This window comes from Rhea pennata, chromosome 2 (genome assembly GCF_028389875.1).
Source record: "Rhea pennata isolate bPtePen1 chromosome 2, bPtePen1.pri, whole genome shotgun sequence".
Lineage (NCBI taxonomy): Eukaryota > Metazoa > Chordata > Aves > Rheiformes > Rheidae > Rhea > Rhea pennata.
Genome location: NC_084664.1, coordinates 152892811 through 152911339, shown reverse-complemented (window position 1 = coordinate 152911339; position 18529 = coordinate 152892811). Strand labels below are relative to the sequence as shown.

General features: G+C 39.6%; 1 protein-coding gene across 2 annotated transcripts in view; it reads right to left on the bottom strand.

The window, feature by feature from the left end:
- Positions 1–18529, bottom strand: part of NSMCE2 (NSE2 (MMS21) homolog, SMC5-SMC6 complex SUMO ligase) — a 133242-nt gene that overhangs the window by 5175 nt on the left and 109538 nt on the right. The gene's annotated exons all lie outside the window — the stretch shown is intronic.

The following is an 18529-nucleotide window of genomic DNA, read 5'->3' as shown; positions in this document are numbered from 1 at the left end:
TAGCCACACAGGGATCAAAGAGGATGAAATCTTTCAGTAGCCTACATTAGCTTTTATAGCCAACAGAGTACTGAGAAGCACATTTGAACACTGAGAGTTTAGAACTACTGTATGTTTTCCCTTGTATGAAGTGTCAGCTCTGGCTACCTCTGCTGCAGCTGCTGTTGTATGCTGTCAGTCAGGCTTTGCATCTCCATACCCCTGTGATTTGGTCCTCTGCATTTGTTAACGATCAGCGTCCCTTAACTTATGGCCAGTCCTGCGTGTCTGTATAGTGTCATCACCTTCCAGCTCTCTCCTGGAGCAATCACAATCTTTCTCACACCCAGCCTAGACTCTCAGCACACTGCCACGTGAGCAAGCACATCTCTGGTTGAGGGACTCAGGTCATTCATATTCCAGCCATCATTCCTCCAGATCACCTGGGGGTATGCTGGTCTTTTTTACTTGCACCTTAACTTCTACCTTAATAAATTGCCCTTCTTTCCATTTTAACATAGAGAGTTTTTCAGGCATTCAGAACGATTCTGACCTAGGTACTCTTAGAGACACTTATTCAAGCAAGCATCAAGGGTATTTCTGTTTCTGCCAACCTCTTTGTTAAGAAGGCCTTACTCAACAGAATACAAGGGGGAAAGAAGAGCTCAAATGTCAAGTGTCAACAATAATTTTATGGTTTTTAAGTATAAGAATATTTTCATACCTTTATCAGGTGCTGACCATCCAAGAAAAGTAAACACTTGCAAATTAGAAGGAAAGTGGGCACAATTTAACAATAAATACTGAAACTGCAATGGCATACAGAACAGAAAGAGATCTGCATCTGTTACCAGGTTTCAGAAAGGAAAACCTGTCACATATTATTCTTGGATTGCTCACATAAAATGTTTACTCTATCATACAGTATTTTGACAATTCTTTTGTGAAGAAGTAGAGATTTTAAATAAAGGTTTTGAAATAGAAAGCAATAGGTGAAATCCCACTTAGACAGCAAGGCTAAAGAATATCCCACATACTGGTAAGTGCAAGCTTCCATATGGGCTGCTTTATTTAAATACCATATTGATTTTTTTTTTTTTCAGTAGGTAATGCCAACAAAGAGTAAGAGATAGAGATTTTCCTTTAATTCATGTATCTGCAATTTTTGGCATACTGTGGCTCTAATATCTTCTTTTGAAGCTATCTGGACACTTACACTTTTGTATGCTGTACTTTGTTCCAACTCATGAGCCTGGAATGTACTTTTAGTGCTCCACTGCATTTTGTCAGGCAATGAAGTCAGAACACAACAGTGCTTATGAGATCTAGGTTAGAAGATTGATTACAGAGGATCATTTTTTATATCAGTAATAATTAGATACCAAGGAAGCTGGGCAAAGTTTTAAAATGTGCAGTTTGTGCCTGTGATTTTACTTTTAAATCTAAGCACTCCAAAGTTAGGCATGTAAGTGGCCCATCTTGCAAGAGTGTCTACCTCAGTAAGGACCTTCTGATTTGACGAAGGACTCACCACTTCATTCATCACTTCTGGGTGTTTTTACTTAGGCAAAAATCTAAGAATTTAGGAGATTTCGTTGAAGCATCCAAGTTTGAAAATGTTAGCTCAGACTGGGGTGTTGGTGGCTTGATTCCCCACTGAATGTCTCAGGTCTCTAAATTATGCATGATAAATTATGCATGATAAATCATAGTCTGGGGCTACTTCTCTCCTTTACTAGCTATAGAAGTGATTCAGATGCCTAATGTTTAGATGGGTGACATTAGGTGGCATTACGTGACTTGAGACCCATTCCTTTTTGGTGGGATATATGAATTTGCATGAATTAACATCTTGCTGTTGCTCCACACTTGTTTTAAGTGCTTCCCGTTGGACTTAATTTACAATAAATTTGTATGCAGTCTACCAGAGTGGGGCCCTGGTTTCAAGGAGTTACTATAGCACAAATGAATAATTATTTAAAATAGTTCTCTTTCATAAGCAGCTAATATTTTTAACAATAAATATGCAAGACTGGGATGTTGTAAGTGATACCTCTAACATGCCCATAGCAAATTAGCATAAATCAGATAAACCACCTACAGATTTGTTGTTACTGCTTTATGTTCTAGATTATAGAAGGAGAGAGGAAAATAACTTTTTCAATTACTGTAAATTTTGCAGAGATTGCACTGGAGGAATTGACACACATATTCCCTGAACTGATCAGTAGGACAGATGCTCTGAACTATAGAACTGTTCCTAGAGATTCCTATCAAAAGAGGTTTTTTTAAGGTCATTTACCAAATGAAATGTATACAAATTCAGAAGACCTAACTTGTAAGTCTGACTACTCTACATGAAGAAGAAATAAAAATGCCAAGTCATACCTGTTTCAGCTAAGTCATGTTATGTTTTTCTAAAACAGGTTTTCCTTGCAAATTAAGACTACATGAAGGAAACACTGAGTTACTGTTGCTGAAATTCTAATGTTATCTTAAGTAACAGAAATACATACATCTATTTTGATACTTTGAGTTATTACCTTTAAAGAGCCTTAGGCTGATGACACAGAACTGTGAGGAGCGGTCGATAGACCAGAGCGCTGTGCTGCCATTCAGAGAGACCCAGACAGGCTGGACAGTTGGGCAGATAGGAACCTCATGCAGTTCAAAAAACACAAGTGCAGGGTCCTGCACCTAGGGAGGAATAACTCCATGTACCAGAACACGCTAGGGGCTGACCTGCTGGAAAGCAGCGCTGTGGAGAAAGAGCCTTGGGAGCCAACGTGGACAACAAAGAAGGCCCACGGTATCCTGGGGTGCATTAGGAAGAGCGTTGCCAGCAGGTCGAGGGAGGTGATCCTGCCCCTCTACTCAGCCCTGGGGAGGTCACATCTGGAGAACTGTGTCCAATTCTGTACTCTCCACTAAAAGAGAGAAATGGAGCTAGTGGAGAGAGTCCAACATAGGGCTACAAAGATGATCAGCGGACTGAAGCATCTCTCTTATGAGGAAAGGCTGCAAGAGCTGAGAGAAGAGAAGATGGAGAGGGGATCTTAATGTCTGTAAGTATCTGAAGGGAGGGTGTCAAGAGGCTGGGGCCAGACTGCTCTCAGTGATGCCTAGTGACAGGACAAGAGGCAATGGGCAGAAATTGAAGCACAGGAAGTTCCTCCTGAAGGTGAGGGGGAATTTCTTCCCTTTGAGAGTGACCGAGCACTGGCACAGGTTGCCCAGAGAGGGTGTGGAGTCTCCTTCTCTGGAGATACTCAAAACTTGCCTGGACACAATCCTGTCAACCTGCTCTAGGAGACCCTACTTGAGCAGGGGGGTGGAGTAGATGAATTTCAGATGTCCCTTCCAACCTCAACCATTCTGTGATTTTGTAAGCCTTAAAAGATTCTAGTTTTCCACTCAGCCTCACAATTGAAATCTGTTATGAGTACTAGGAACACATTTTTTAATCTATCTCAGCAATATTGTGTACATCTAATTAGTGCCCACTATTGCGCTAAAACTGCATTCTCACAGAGGTATCTATTTTTGGTAACACATCATAACAAATTTTGCAACTGCCAACTGGTTTTGACTTATTCAATTTTAATTAAAAGCTGGTAGTACTTTATATCCCTATCACTTTCATCTCCTGATAAAAAAGTGAGTAATATACCCTAGCTAAGTTTTAAACAGGTCTGCTGAGAGACCGGGATGTTTTAAGCCAACTTTTAAAAATGAGAAATCCGTAGTGCAGAGATATTAACTGCTATATTCAGAGTTACATTAAACATTGATAGTATACATATTAAAAAATCAGAGGAAAGTTCCCCTCTGTTGTCGTTTTCACTTCTAGGACAGACACAATGCTGTCTGTTTACTGCTTCTATTGGCAAAAGCATCCTATATCCCACTCCCGTTTCTCTAAGGTGAAGCTGGCCCTTACTTGGGCTTGGGTATGTACCTGCTGCAATGCAAACTTAATTGATTTCTTTCCTTTTGTGCTGCAGTGTTCTGGCTTCTCACCTGCCATCAGCCAGATGCTAATCCCTGAAGTCAAAGGATAATGTTAAACATGCAGGATTGAGTCTTTGTAAGACTGAGCCACTAGACAGACGAGATCTTGGCTCCTGAGAGGGTCTATTGTACTGCTGACTCTATAGAAATAACAGCGACTCATCCAGGCTGGGAAAAATCCGATCTCTAAGAGCTCCAAGAAAAACATAAATGTTACGAGGGCAAGTCAAACGCCAAGTGTTCCTGCCAGCTGGACAAAGAAAATGAAAAGCAGGGGAGCTGAGGGACATCACATCTAATGGTTATAGTCTGATTCGAACGGGGCAGCGACTGCAGCTGGGACACTACCCACTGCTGGTGCAGGGTAAGGAAGGGCCAAGGACAAGCTGAAAGGAGCGAATGAGCCCAAATAATATTTTACATGAAACCTGCTGCTGAGATCACCATGGCAAATGCCTAAGAGTGAGGGCAGTGTGCCTCTTAGTGCTCTGAATTTGGATTAGACTTAAGATCAGAAGAACCAGACCAGAACAACTGTCCAGTGTCCTATTTCCCAGAAGGATCCACAGTAAATATTATAGAAAGAGTAAAAGACCAGGAGAGGCATAGAGTAATACCCTCCTGGTAAACTCTCCCAGTCTACAGCATTTTGTGGCCAAGGACTTCCTGAGTCAGACGTATTATCTTTATATTTAATTACTCCTGGAGTTTTCCTCCACTGAATTTGTCTAAACTTGGTGAGGGGAATTTGGGCTTGGGCTTTTCAGCTTGATTAGAGACAGTTATCTTTGCTAGAAAGGTTAGCAACAGTTTAATTTTCCTTGAAACTTACCACAGAGGCTGCAGGTTATAGTTTAATTTGATTTTTAAGAGGGAAAATAAGGTGTGCAAGCTACAGCTGCAGTCAAACAGTTCAAAGGCTTCCTGCTTTTGCCAGAGGCAAGCGACAGTTTAATCTGCCAACCAAGCCGACCTAAGCTTTGCACTAAAGTACATCACAATTTGATTACTTGCTGGTGTTGCAATGCACACGTTGATCTAAAGAAGGTGGCCGCTAACATGTTGCTCCAGATTGCAATTGCAAATTTTCTTGCTCCTGCCAAGGCCAAGCAATTTGCAGTTAATTTACTAACAAGTCCTTCACATGTGCCCTGTTCTAAACATACTTGTGTGAGAAGTACACAGACAGGGATTTGGTCAATCTAAAATAAAATGAAAATACTGGGAATATAAGCCATTCTGATTTTCTGGGAGGTGTGACAGAGCAAACTACAAATTAGATGATCAAAATAGCAAATTGTTAGTTCCTTACATAATAAGAGCAGGGAAGAAAAGAACAGTATCCTGCACTAAGGAACTGTCTAAAAATTCCTATAATATCATCAAATTCACAGTATTTGCATATTTTACAGTATTTTGTCCCACTAAGCTATAGGCCTTTTAAAAAATACCATTCATACTAGAAAGACTGTTCGCAGTTAATCCTTTCACTATAGGGTAAAGCTGATTGATGTCAGTTTTCCAGAATGCCCTTATAATGAAGAGAGACTGTGATTTGATGTAAATGTAATAGGACATCTGATTAGAGCAATGTAAGTGAAGGAGAAAGACACTTGAAGCTACATCCAAAATACTGCTTAATCCATTAATAAATAAAATGTGATTACAAAACCCACCTAGAAAAGAACCCAAACACCTCCAGAGAGCTGTCCTGTGAAACCTTCAACTCGCACACTATTCAAAATGAGAAGCAAAATACGATCCTTGCCTTTAACTTCAGGAAAATTGTCTGTATTCAGTGGGCACTGAGTCCCTAGAAATGTGAACAGAAAGTGCATCTGTGACTGTAAACGATACAGTTTGAATAGTCTGGCAGGCAAACACAGAGACGCAGCTTTCTTGCTCACTTTGTCATAAGAAATCCACACTTCAAAGTCCATGGATGACATTTCAAACAGCAATCTTCACTAAAATCTGGACTAGAACTGAAGAAGCTCCTGGGGGAGATGGAGCTTACCTAAAAAGATGTTACAAAAGCTCATCAGTAAGCTCAGAGAAATCACTATTTCTGGAAAATCTAAGCAGGTCATATTCTTCTATCTTAAAAATAATCATCTAAAATGGCATGCAAACTTAATAAGCAAGTCAAATGCCAAAGGCTTGCTGAAATAAACCTAAATGATAAACAGATTACTTAAATGACCAGGAAACTCTAGATCTACATGAGTGTGCCAGGCATATGACAATACAGCAAACGTATTAGGGGTGCCACAGTAAAAGCAAAGAAAGACAAAGACTGGAATCTCTGAAGGAAAAGATATATATCTGACAGAAGCTACTAATTTGCCAGTATGTGAAAAAATCATTTTTACTATTTTGGTTTTCTCTTTTTCTTTGGAATAAAAAAGACTATTTCATATGGTATAGTGCATGAAGGCAATTTGCATGCTTAGGGAGTATCATTTCATATATCAGAGTTTAGGAGGAGAATATCACACAGATTTAAAAAAAGAAGAAATTCATTAGACACATGAAAGAAAAAGTTGCAAAGGAGGCAATCAGAAAAAAAAAAAAAAAAAAAAAGGACCTACCATTTCATTAGAAGATGAACCACTTTCCATTACTAACATTGTGGTCAAAATCTGGAATGTCACTGATGCAATGCTAACCATCAAATGACATGAACATGTAGGGCCTGCCTACACAGGGAAGCTGTTGCAAAATAAGCAAGGGTGTGAATCTAGAATATATTAGCTATTTGGCATTAATTCATTGTGTGGATGCTCTCATTCTGCACTAAGAGTGCATTTTGGCTGTTTCGCCTCACTCACTCCCACAGAGGACTCAGAGAGGCACTGTTAATGCTGGACAGGAGCATGGAGAAGGAAGCTGTCAGTATCGACAGCAACTTGGAGCCACATTCATTTATGTACAAGTTCTTAGACAGTCCTTAGATGGTTTCTTCAGTAAATTTAATTCAAATTCTCTCTGAACAATCCATGCCAAATATTCTGCACATATTAGCTCAGAAGCATATACAATATCTAAGACATCGCTCAACAAAAGACAACTTAATGTATTCTTGGAGCCTATATTCTTGGAGGTCACTTTGCCCATCTTAGTACATCTTTTATGTATTCTCATAGTCACTCACTATCTAAAAATCTGAACTAGTGACAGATTTTCAGATGGAACAAGCTTTTGCTAAAAAACATTCATTTGACAGAAATGTTCCACTCTAACAGACAGACAGAAAACAAAGAGAGTAGTGATCAGGCAAGCTGACCAGGTAGCATGGTTTCCTAGCAATCTATCCAAAGGGCGGCTGTGGAACCAGCGAGCTGAAAAGCCTCTAGCCAGCCTAAACAGCTAACAGAAAACACCCTACAAGACTATCATTCTGATTATCACCTCCTTTCTATCTCTTCAAGTCCTCCTCACAAGACTTGTTCTCAAAGACTTTATTCTATGTTTTCCCCAAACAGCTCTGTTCAAAAGTATCTTAAAAAGTCACAAAGACAATACCATCAGACACAACGTCAGGAGACCAGGGAATATAGACACTTGTATATATTGCAATTTGGCAAGGGTTAGAGCATAAGTAAGAATATTTATGAGGTGTAGGGTGAGAAGGCATGAAGCTATAATCTCTAAACATTTAAGATGTTGATTTTGTGATTGACAAGAATTTCACCAACTCAGCAGCTGCTGTCTGAAACTGCAAAGAAAAAACAGGAAAGAGAGCAATCTCTCACCTTCAGAAATTGGTAGGTTTGTATTAAAGGGAGCCAGCTCCACTGTACCCTTCATCCAAAAAAGTTGGAAGTGACTGATCTGTCTCTCTTTAATAGGAAAAGGCAGATGTGCTATATTGCTCTTGAATAAAGACATGAGTTCCCAAATAAAAAAAACCCAAACTGAAATGGTGGGGGCAAAATAGTCTCCTCTCCATCCCCTAAAGCCCTCTTAGGCAAGATATTTTATTGCAGAATGAGTATTAATTAATCTTTAGAGCAACATTTTCAATTTTGTTATCACTGATATATTTCAGTCCTTCAGAATCCTTTCTTTAGCTATGGATTTACTCCATTAAGAAATATATAACAAGAAGTGGTTACAATTCAATGTGCAATGAAGCACCATATATACGTATTTAACTCCCTAGAATCACTTTATCAAGATTTACAGAGAGGGAATTCGTGATCATTTTCCAAGCTTTGTCTATAAAAGTGGCTGTCTTCTCTATCTGAAATATAAACATTAACATCCTAGTTTCATACCATACCGAATTCTGTAGTTTTGCACTGGCTGAAATGCCTCTGCTGAAATGACCTCCAAGCGCCTTGGAGCATTTTTCTTCCTAGCTCAGTATTATATCTGTCTACCTTTTCACCTACCTGCTACCATAGCCCATGATACAATATCATACATACATATCCAAACAGTAATAATTTGTGGATGTAATAATACCCAATTCGTTCATCTTTAGATCATAAAACACTATAAAAAGGCCAATTTTACTACCATGACCATTTAACTGGTGGAAAACTGAGGCACAGGGCAGGAATACGTCCAGAGCCGCCAGCATATTTTGTGTGTTAGACTGCTGTGTTTCTCATTAGACTAAATTGCCTTCCCCCTGAGTAACAAAGACTATGAGCCATTTCCAAATATATTCTTAACAAATTCATCAGTTCTATGCTAAAAGCAAAAAGCACAAGTAGTAATTGCACAATATCTGGTTGTTTATTTTGAGAAAACTAATACTTGCACTGAAGAACACATGATCATTTTTTTGTTAAGTCATACTTATAAAATGGTGCTTCTTTGCTAAAAAAAAGAGAGAAGAAAAAAAACCCAACATTTAACATCATATCGAAACAAGTTAAGAAATAAACCTCATAGATTTTTTTTAAAGAGGAACTTAAGGACCTGCCATTGCTCAATCATAAAACTGCAAGGTTTTCATTTAGGTTAAGGCAGATACTGCGTGTGTGTGTTATAAGACATTTTGCATAAACTATGCTGTTCACACTGAACATACCTGAACTATAATAATCTTTCCAAAGCTGTTCCCTAAAAGAAATAAAAAATGCTGCTAATCCCAATTTATAGCCTTCAAAACAATGTCATGGAGGCTTGTGCAGCTAAACATAACACTATCAACACTTAGGAACAGCTGAACATTTATTTTTCTCAACTTGTCTCAAATTGTTTCTCAACGTAAGATTAGGCTTCTTGAATGGCAGGCAGTAGAAAAAAATCTGACACTAAAGCCCAGAACTATAAATATTTATGCACTATAACTGCAGCAATCTAATAGCTTTTGATAGTAATTAGCAGTTAACTTAAAATTTGATCAGCATTTATTTAAAATCTCTGTATAGATTTTCCTTTGCCAGAAGTACACCTGGAACAGAGCTTCTTCATTAATGCTACATGCACCAGAAAATCATTACTATTCTAGAGATGTCCTTTGCAAAGCAGCACATGCATTTCAGACCTAACCTTGACATTTTTTTGCATGGTGCAGAAAATACACAATGTGGCAACGGCTCTGGTTTATGGCAAGTGCACTGGGAAGACTGTGAGGGGCTTAACTAAGGCAAAGCACTAGGCAAAGTGCTTACAGGCTCCCCCACGTCTACACTTCTCTCCAGATTGAGAAATAAGCTAGTGAAATGGGACAGAGAAAGGACTTGAACACGCTCAGCACGGCACAGCACAGCAGCAGACACAAGAACAGCTAAGCAGGACAAGCAGAGCAAGGAAAGATAATGCTGAATTGATGGGAGAGCAGTTGCAGTGTCGCTTGTGCTTTATAATAAGAATAAAGGAGCAGATAGCTAAATCATACAATATTCAGTGCATCCTCACTTGCAAGCAAAGCAGTTTGCATTATGCTCACTTACTCAAACTCGTATTTGTTATCAGGATGCAGAAACATTATAGCTGTCTTCTTAACGGACTATTAACTTTCCTTGTACTCTTTGGCTGGCACATCTGTTCTTACAGAAACACAAACAATCCCCGCATGTACGCTGAGAAGGAGCAAGCCTTTTGTATCTCAAAATAAACAGTTTAACATAAGTGAAACAACCAAAGAAGTGAACTAATTAAGGAAGGAAAATTAGAAAGAATGCAACAGGGCTACCTCTCCAAGCAATTACCATTTCAAAACAACGAAGACCCCCAGAAAGGCACAACCTGGTTTTGTCAATGCTCCTTTTACATCAGAAATCAAGTACGATTCTGCAACCCAGAATTTAGGTTAGGTCAGTGTTACTGAGACTCTAGTTTGTACAGGTAATTAAGATTCCTCCTTTCTGGAATGCTTTTCTACATATTTGACCACAGTTAGCAAAAATGTGTGGGAATTAGGTTCAAATGCCAGATGGACTGGAAGGAGTGGAAAACCTTTATCGGTAGAATCAGGATTTTCCTGACTCCAAGCTTTTTTTTTGCAGGTATCATCACAGGTGGTTGAAGTTCTCAGCTTAGTGGGATCAAATATTAATTTGATATTGCCTATATGCCAATAGTAGAACATGGAACGCAGTTTAGGAATTCTCTCATTAAATTAAAAAGCTGGAAAGGCCTTAACGCCCATAATGAGAGTATATTCTTAAAAAACAGAACAGAAAATGCTAGTCACAGACAAAAAGACACAGTTATGTTTTCCCTCATGACAAAATGTACTCAGCCTTAACTGAAAAGCTGCTGCAACCATGGATTTTTTAAAGGTGTCCTGCTAGTTTGCTCATTCCAAAACCCAGCATGGTCCAGCATATTATTTCACATGAACAAAAACGTATCATGTATCAGAAAGGCTCTTCAGAGGGCACATGCTTGAACAGTAAATAATTCCAGCAAGAGAGTACAGCAGAATCTGGAAAACAGTAGTGAGTTGCATGCCAGCTTTGTAAACATAGGAAATGATCGCTTTAAAACTTGCAGCTGCTTGAGGTACTGTCCACCCATATATGACAAACTTAACAGGGAGGAGTCACTGTGTTAGTGACACCCACAGGTATGTGGAAAGGGGAGTCATTTACCAGTAAGCAGAGTTCTTTGGGAAGTGACAGTATTTGCAATCATGCATTCCTGGGTTACTACATTTGGCCTCTGGCTTGTACAACACAGAGCCTGAAACCAGGAGCTCGATTATCACTGACAATGCTGATCTGGAATTTCAGGAATGGGTTGCAGTGGGTCCTGGGAAGCAAACAGCACTTACGAAGTGAAGCAGCGCTCTATCCCTTTGCCAAGAGAGAATGCTACGTTGCTCAGAGATGTTGCAAGAGCATGCAGGTAGTGTGGGAAAAGTGCAAACAGAATTGGTCGAGTAGGAGCTACAGATGGGACTGCATTACTACCAAGGAGGAAAAGGAAGGCGTAAGGAATTCCACACAGTCAATGCGTGGAAAGATTCTACAACAAATTATTAAACAATTAGATTACAAGCAGTTAAAGGTTCATAAGGTAGTAAGCGGCAGACACTGCCATTTCCTTCCGTGTCAAATCATGCCAAAGTGATACAACCTGCTTCCCTGATAAATTAACTGTGCCTAGTGGACAACAGAAATAGGCTAATACACATCCTGATTTTAAATAAAGCTTTTGACACTTTCCAGGTGACATTCTCCCAATCGAAACAAACAAATTAGTGTAGATCTTTACCTAGGTATGAGAAACAACACAATAATTAAGCTTTCTTCTAGAATCATAGGATCAGTAAGGTTGGAAGGGACCTCTGGAGGTCAGCTAGTCCAACCTCCCTGCTCAGCAGTAGGGTCACCTACAGCATGGTAGACATGGTTGCATCCAGGCAGGCCTTGAAGATCTCCACAGAAGGAGACTCCACAACCTCTCTGGGCAGCCTGTGCCAGTGCTCCGTCACTCTCACAGGGAAGAAATTCCCCCTCACATTCAGGTAGAACTTCCTGTGCTTCAATTTCTGCCCATTGCCTCTTGTCCTGTCACATGGGACAACTGAAAAGAGGTTGTCCCCATCCCCTTGACACCCTCCCTTCAGGTCCTTATACACATTGATAAGATCCCCCCTCAGTCTTCTCTTCCCCAGGCTGAAGAGGCCCAGCTCTCACAGCCGTTCCTCATAAGACAGATGCTCCAGCCCTCTGATCATCCTCGTAGCCCTGTGCTGGACTCTCTCCAATAGCTGCACGTCTCTCCTGTCCTGGGGAGCCCAGAACTGGACACAGGACTCGAGATGAGGCCTCCCCATGGCTGAGTAGAGGGGCAGGATCACCTCCCTCCACCTGCTGGTAACATTAGAATCATAGAATTGGTAAGGTTGGAAGGGACCTCTGGAGATCGTCTAGTCCAACCCTCAAACAAGTGGCCTATACGGAGATCAAACCTACAAGCTTGGCATTATTAGCACCACGCTCTAACCAACTGAGCTAAGTTTCTTTTCTTCTGAAAAAGGTCACCGGTGTTACAATCGTAACAGTAATGCCTAAAAACTGTAACAGAGATCAAACAAGTTTGTACAATACGTTATACACATTCGTGGAAAGAGAATTTCTTGTGTTACACAGCTACAGTCTAAACAGTCAGGACAGGCAAGGAAAGTATCTTACCACCACCGTCAGAGAAGGGAATTCAAGACACCAAAAGATTAAGGGCCAGATTTTCAAATGAGCTCAGCACATTTGTTGCTGAACTCGCTTGAAATTCTGGCCATAATCAACATCATGGAAATCAGAAGATACTGAACTCCTTTGAAAATCAAACTTCAATATGAAAATTTGGCCTAGAGGTCTTTCGAAAATTTACATCAAGAGGCTTACCCAAGGTCACCCAGGAAGTCTGTAGCAGGGCTGGGAACCAAACTTACATCTTCTGATTCTCACTCTTGTGCATAACTAATGTTTTAATTAACTATGGGGAGATCTCAAACCAGAGAATGCTTTTAAAATGAAAGGAAAAGAGAAATCTTGCATATGCACTCAGTTTCCTCTGAACAAGCTTCTGTTTTCCTTTGAGAAAATAAATAGTTAGTTGTTTGCTTCTCATACATACAGGGATTCACTGGAGAACTGTTCATTTTTTTTCTATAATAATATTTTTCTTCTCCTTGTGCTATGCCTCTGACCCATATAATTATTTTTCCAGTGACAAATGAGGATAGAAAAAGGAAGCCTGCAGAGTGCAAAGGCTCCAAAGGATTAGTAGACAACCTCTGGGGCAAGGAGTGGAGTCTTATGCTATTGCTTATTATTATTACATTTTTCCCTAGGTAGGTAGAGTTGTTTGAAGTGGTTTCCTTGCTAATGCAGTGGCAGAGCAAACTATTTACTTTGCGTGTATATGTGGTTGCTTCAGCCCCTCTCTTGCTGTTCCTGTGGAACACCTAGGATGTACTGCTTTCAGCAGTCCACAAAGCTCTTTCTGGAACATCCAGATTCTCTGTATTTTCCCTGCCCTTAGCAGCCTCCATAGGCCTGCAGAGTCTCTAAGCATATTTTGTGAAAAGTCTTACTTGGACAACTACCACAGCCATCTCAAGGAATAGAATATAGAAAAATACAACTAATGCAAAAATAAATGACAGCTAGAGTAGGTGTCTGCAACAGCTTCTTTTAAATCAAAGCATTTTGCTAAAACTTAGAGTGCGGCATTATTTTCTCAAAGACAGACGGAATAATAGGTTAGTATTTCTATTTTTCTTTTTTCTTTCTTTTTTTTTCTTTTTTTTGGGGGGGGGCTATCAAAGGCTTAGCCTACTTTCCTGTAAAAAAAATTATGCAGGTTGATGCAGCTGAAGAACTCTTCAAAAGGAGGAACAGGTCAGTTCCTTAGCTCTCCAATCCTGATATGCAGCCTGTGATCACAGAGGACTTCTGAATTCACCTTGTCATACACTGAGAATCTCACTGAAAAGACCCAATGAGAATTTTGCCCAGTTTTCCTCAGGCAGAAAGCTACACAGAACACAGAAATGGAAATCCTGGCTACTGCTGATGATTGAAGATTTCATAAAGGAGGACCTGCTGGGGTCATTATTCCCCTGATTTCTACTAAAAGTTGGAAAATGCCTTTCTGTCCTCTTTGCAACTTTCAGTCTTTTTGTATCTCACTTCTCTCCTTAGTGCTATTTTCAGACCTGCTACCTACTTTGGGCTATGTTTCCTTTGGGCTAAGAAAACTATCTTACTTCTCTGTCAAATGAACATTCCACTTTTCTTCTTCATAATTTTATGGCTTCAACTTTATCTGCCCAATTGCAAAGTTGCCATAAGCTTAAAAACAACTTTGTCTCAAAGAGACATGAAATTCTTAACGGAAGACAAAATGTAATAGGTGTGAGAAGCAAACAGATGGTGGAGTCAGAGAGATGGTGTACAAGTAGTGTTTGTTTCTACAGATTAGCTGTGCACACAGTTTCTACTTACAGAGCTTTTTTTTCTCAGTAAAGATATTATCAGCTTTAGTTTAGCGCTAGTTCAGGAATTACTAATGTTTCCACAACAGAAGTCATTAAAGGGGGGTTTGAGGGAAGGCAAGTTATTTTACAGCACTCCCTTTCTTCTGGAGAGTGCTTCTCCTGTGAGGGATGGCAAAGCAAAAGCATAAGGACACTTACGGGAAAACAGGTGGAAGCTGACAGTCAAGTTAGCTAGCACTGCCCAAGTAAAGGGGCAGGGGGGGCACTGCATAAAATCGCGTGGTGTATAGCACAGAGGCGTTGCAATATTTGGAAGGCCCTTAAGGGTAAAGCATTCTCAGAACCTATTCCTTCAAGAGTCCTATGTATCAAATTTGGTTTTCCGTGTATCCTCTCTCTCTCTCTTGTTTCACTCCACACCCTCCCTTTTTGAACAGCTTTCTCATTGTCTTGTCTCGCTTATCTTGGACTGCGAGCGTTTTGGGGCAGGGAACACATCTTTCTTCATATAGCAAAGAGGCAGTGCTTTTATGCCAGTATACTCATAATTAGTAATAATTTCTTCAGCATACAAAGCGAAACTGCTCAAACAAGCGTTAAAAAGCAGTTATCTAAAAGGATCTTTAACAGTGTATGAAAACATTACTGAAGATCTTGGGGTTCACCTTATAGTATATGCTTAAAACAAACCATGACCACTGTTACAGACTTAAGTTGCACCTATTCTGCAATGCTGATTGAACAGACATACATGGGATCATCCAACATCTCTGCAGGCTGACAAATTTAAGTAATTAATTTTTCACTCATTACAGGTCTCCAGAAAACATTAATCAGATCTCCACAGGAACAGAGTTCGCTCTGGATACAGGACTACATCTTTGACTAATTGCATGTTTTGATCAGCTGGATTTGCTAAACTGAGGCTGCATTTGAGATATCTATATTGGCTATATACGATATTGTATGCTGTGTATTAATGTATTATACATTATACATTCTGCTATCTGTATATCGATACAGCAATAGATCTTACACTGTGCATTGTTTTACCACCTATCTTTTCATTTTTGACAAGTGCGAATTTCTAAGGACCTAATGAAATGCTCTTTCCTCTTCCAATAAAGTCACAAAAGGAGTGTCCCTTTTTATTAACTAAGGAATTTTACGGTATAATATGATCCTGATCATGAAATAAGGTCCGCAAAGGCAGTACAGAGCAGTCTTGTCAACTGTTGTGTTGAATAGACATCTTGTGGTCCCAAAGCTCATTAAAGGTTGGAAATCCTCTTTAAATATGGTGCTGTCATGGCTAATGCCCTGAGAATATCCTGTCTAGTCTGCTGCTCATTACAATCATGAAAATTAGAATTCATGTAACACCTAGGCAAAGCACATCCGTACTTAAAAAAGCAAATAATAGAATTGGCAAAACAGCCCTAAAATGTAGCAGAATTCTTAAATGGAGAACATAATCCTGCAGATAAATATGCCTACACTGAGCTAAAACCTTAAAAGGGGTCCTTGTACAGAAATCAGGCAGCACTAACATATCAAAACTGGTATAAGCCCCTAGTATTAGAACCACCCCCACCACACTCCACTCTTGCATGAATCCTACAGACTTGTCTGGCACAGGAAGCCACACATCATTTCTAACATGCAGCATCATAAAGATGTGGCCATTGCGTGCTTGAGCATTTGAAGCGGGTTGAGTATTTTAATTGTAAAAGCTATTTTCTAAATGGAATCTTAGTTAGTAGTACAACAGCACAGATTTCTCTCCACAAGAAAATGAATTAATTATCTTGCGATAATGCACAGCTCTGACGTTATGTGCAAAATTTGTCAAGGCAGACCACTTAACCAAAAGCAGTAACTGATACTAAAATGTGATCTGAAATGGCAAAAGCCTTCTTATCAGAGAACATCAGATTTAATCGGTTGAGCAAAACTTCTGACTATTACAGAAATAGATTTGTGAAAATGCAGAGTTATTCACATTCTAGAAATTAAGAAATATTACAATCAAAACATTATTTTAAAATTGACTTAAATCCTGAAAATGAATATGTTCAAGCAAGTCTTATATTTCAGACATTTTATTATCCCTTTGAAACTTAAAAAAAGAAGCAAAGACAGACATGTTGATGGCTGAATGGGTGGGTGGGTGGGTCTTCCTGTGTAATGAATCATACTTTTCATTCAGTTTTATGGAAATCTTGCTTCAAGCATTACTGCAATTATCATTTATTGCAATCAGATGTCTGATATACCAGTTTGCCATACAATACAATTTATAAGGCTCTGCTGTTTTACTGAGGCAGAGAGTCTCCTCTGAAGACATACATTGCAATCTGGTTCCCTTCTTCAGAGTGCATGTTTAGGCTGGGAAAGTTGATGACAGAAATTTTAGTATTTAACAGCCAGGAGGGTTCTTTGCTATAATAGTCCAAATTGCTAACTGCAGATGTATAGAAATTATCAATATAGACTGAAATAACTATCTGGATCCAGTGCCCAAAGTTAGCACCGTCTGAGAAGCTGCTACTAAGCAGACATAAACTGTCTGAGAAGCTGTTACTAAGCAGACACCAACTAATCAAATCATTGTCTGCCTTTCTGTCAGCCCTGACATTTTCTATAACCTTCCACTACTGCCTTGTTTGGGTACCTGCTATGTAAAATTGGAAGTGGGTCCTAGAGGCGAATTCCCCCCAAGGATTCAGGGGCCTGGTCCTGCACTGGCAGACAGTGCCCTGAATTAGGTGTTGGGGCTTCTTACACAGTGCTTCAGGAAAGTTAGTAACTAATAGAGGGATCTTCAACTACCACGCTCAAAACTGCTGAAGCTATCTATGACATTGGATGTATGGACAGCAGCATTTCATATCCCTCGTATTCGGGAGTTTGGTGCTTTGTTCTGAAATGCCTCCTATCACCAAAGATTAAGAGTTCTGAGTTCAAAGCAAGTTCTTTCCAAACTATAGGAGACAATATTGTTTCTTTCAAAATATGGCAAAAAGAGAAAGCAACAGTTCCACTGTTTCCCTTTCATCCAATAATTAAGCAACTAGAAAAAACATCCAATTATTCTTGGGTAGCTTCTACTCTTATCTCTGCACAGCATGATTTGTACTAACAGCATCCATACTAAGGAAAGAGCAGGGGGCCGCTCCGACCTTTTCAACTGAAGCTGGACCACTGTGCAGCTGGAGTAACGGGTCAAAAACAGAGCAAGCAAAACAGAGTACGATTTTGCAGCTCAGAGAGCATGGCATTCAACTGTGAGGCAGAAAGCTTTGAGCTTCTGCCTCAGCTCCTTAGGTTATTTCTAGCATGTCCTCAAATGCTATCTAATGTAAAATGCTATCCTCATAATCTTGTGAGCAGTGCCAGTGCCAACATTTAGCTGCATGCCTCAACCATTAGAAAGCAAAAACATTACTTTTTTGCTTGGTCACCTCCTATCACCACCTTTCTTTTTGAAGAGAAGAGCAAGACAGTAGTCAATCTCAAACAAACAAGAGTCTCAGTTCAGGACCAGCTTTTGGTTTGCTCACTAAGGACATATAGATACTGCACGAGAACAGAATATGGCATAAAGGCACTAACTGCATCCCTGATCAAAGTGCCTGAATCTATAGAAGAGACACCGCCTTAGGTCCGTTCAGTGGTCCAGATCACTTAGCTGTTCTAAATATTCTGCTGCTTAAGCTTGTTGTGTGTTGTAAATCCCATCCTTAAAGGTCTGTTTTCATTCGTTGTAAAGAACACGTAGGCACCTAACTCTGCATTAGGCATTCCACTACATGACTTGGTCTTCTGATGTTTTAAAGAAAGGTTTCTCTAAATCTACAAAAGTCACCTCAATCTCCCTTTGTTTTCAGTCTGATCTTTCCAGACCTAAATTGTTAGTGGACTTCATGGAGTCTATGGCACATCTCTCTTTTAGCACAGATTTGTGTTCTTATTTCAAATGCAGATTTTTTGTGTTCATATGATGAGAGAAAGAGAGAAGGGAAAAATAATGACACCAAGAAAAAGCTTATCATTCCAAACTACACTTGCTTAGAAATTTGTTGTGGAAAATACCTAGTGGTTTAGCTATAATGAATATTTTCACTG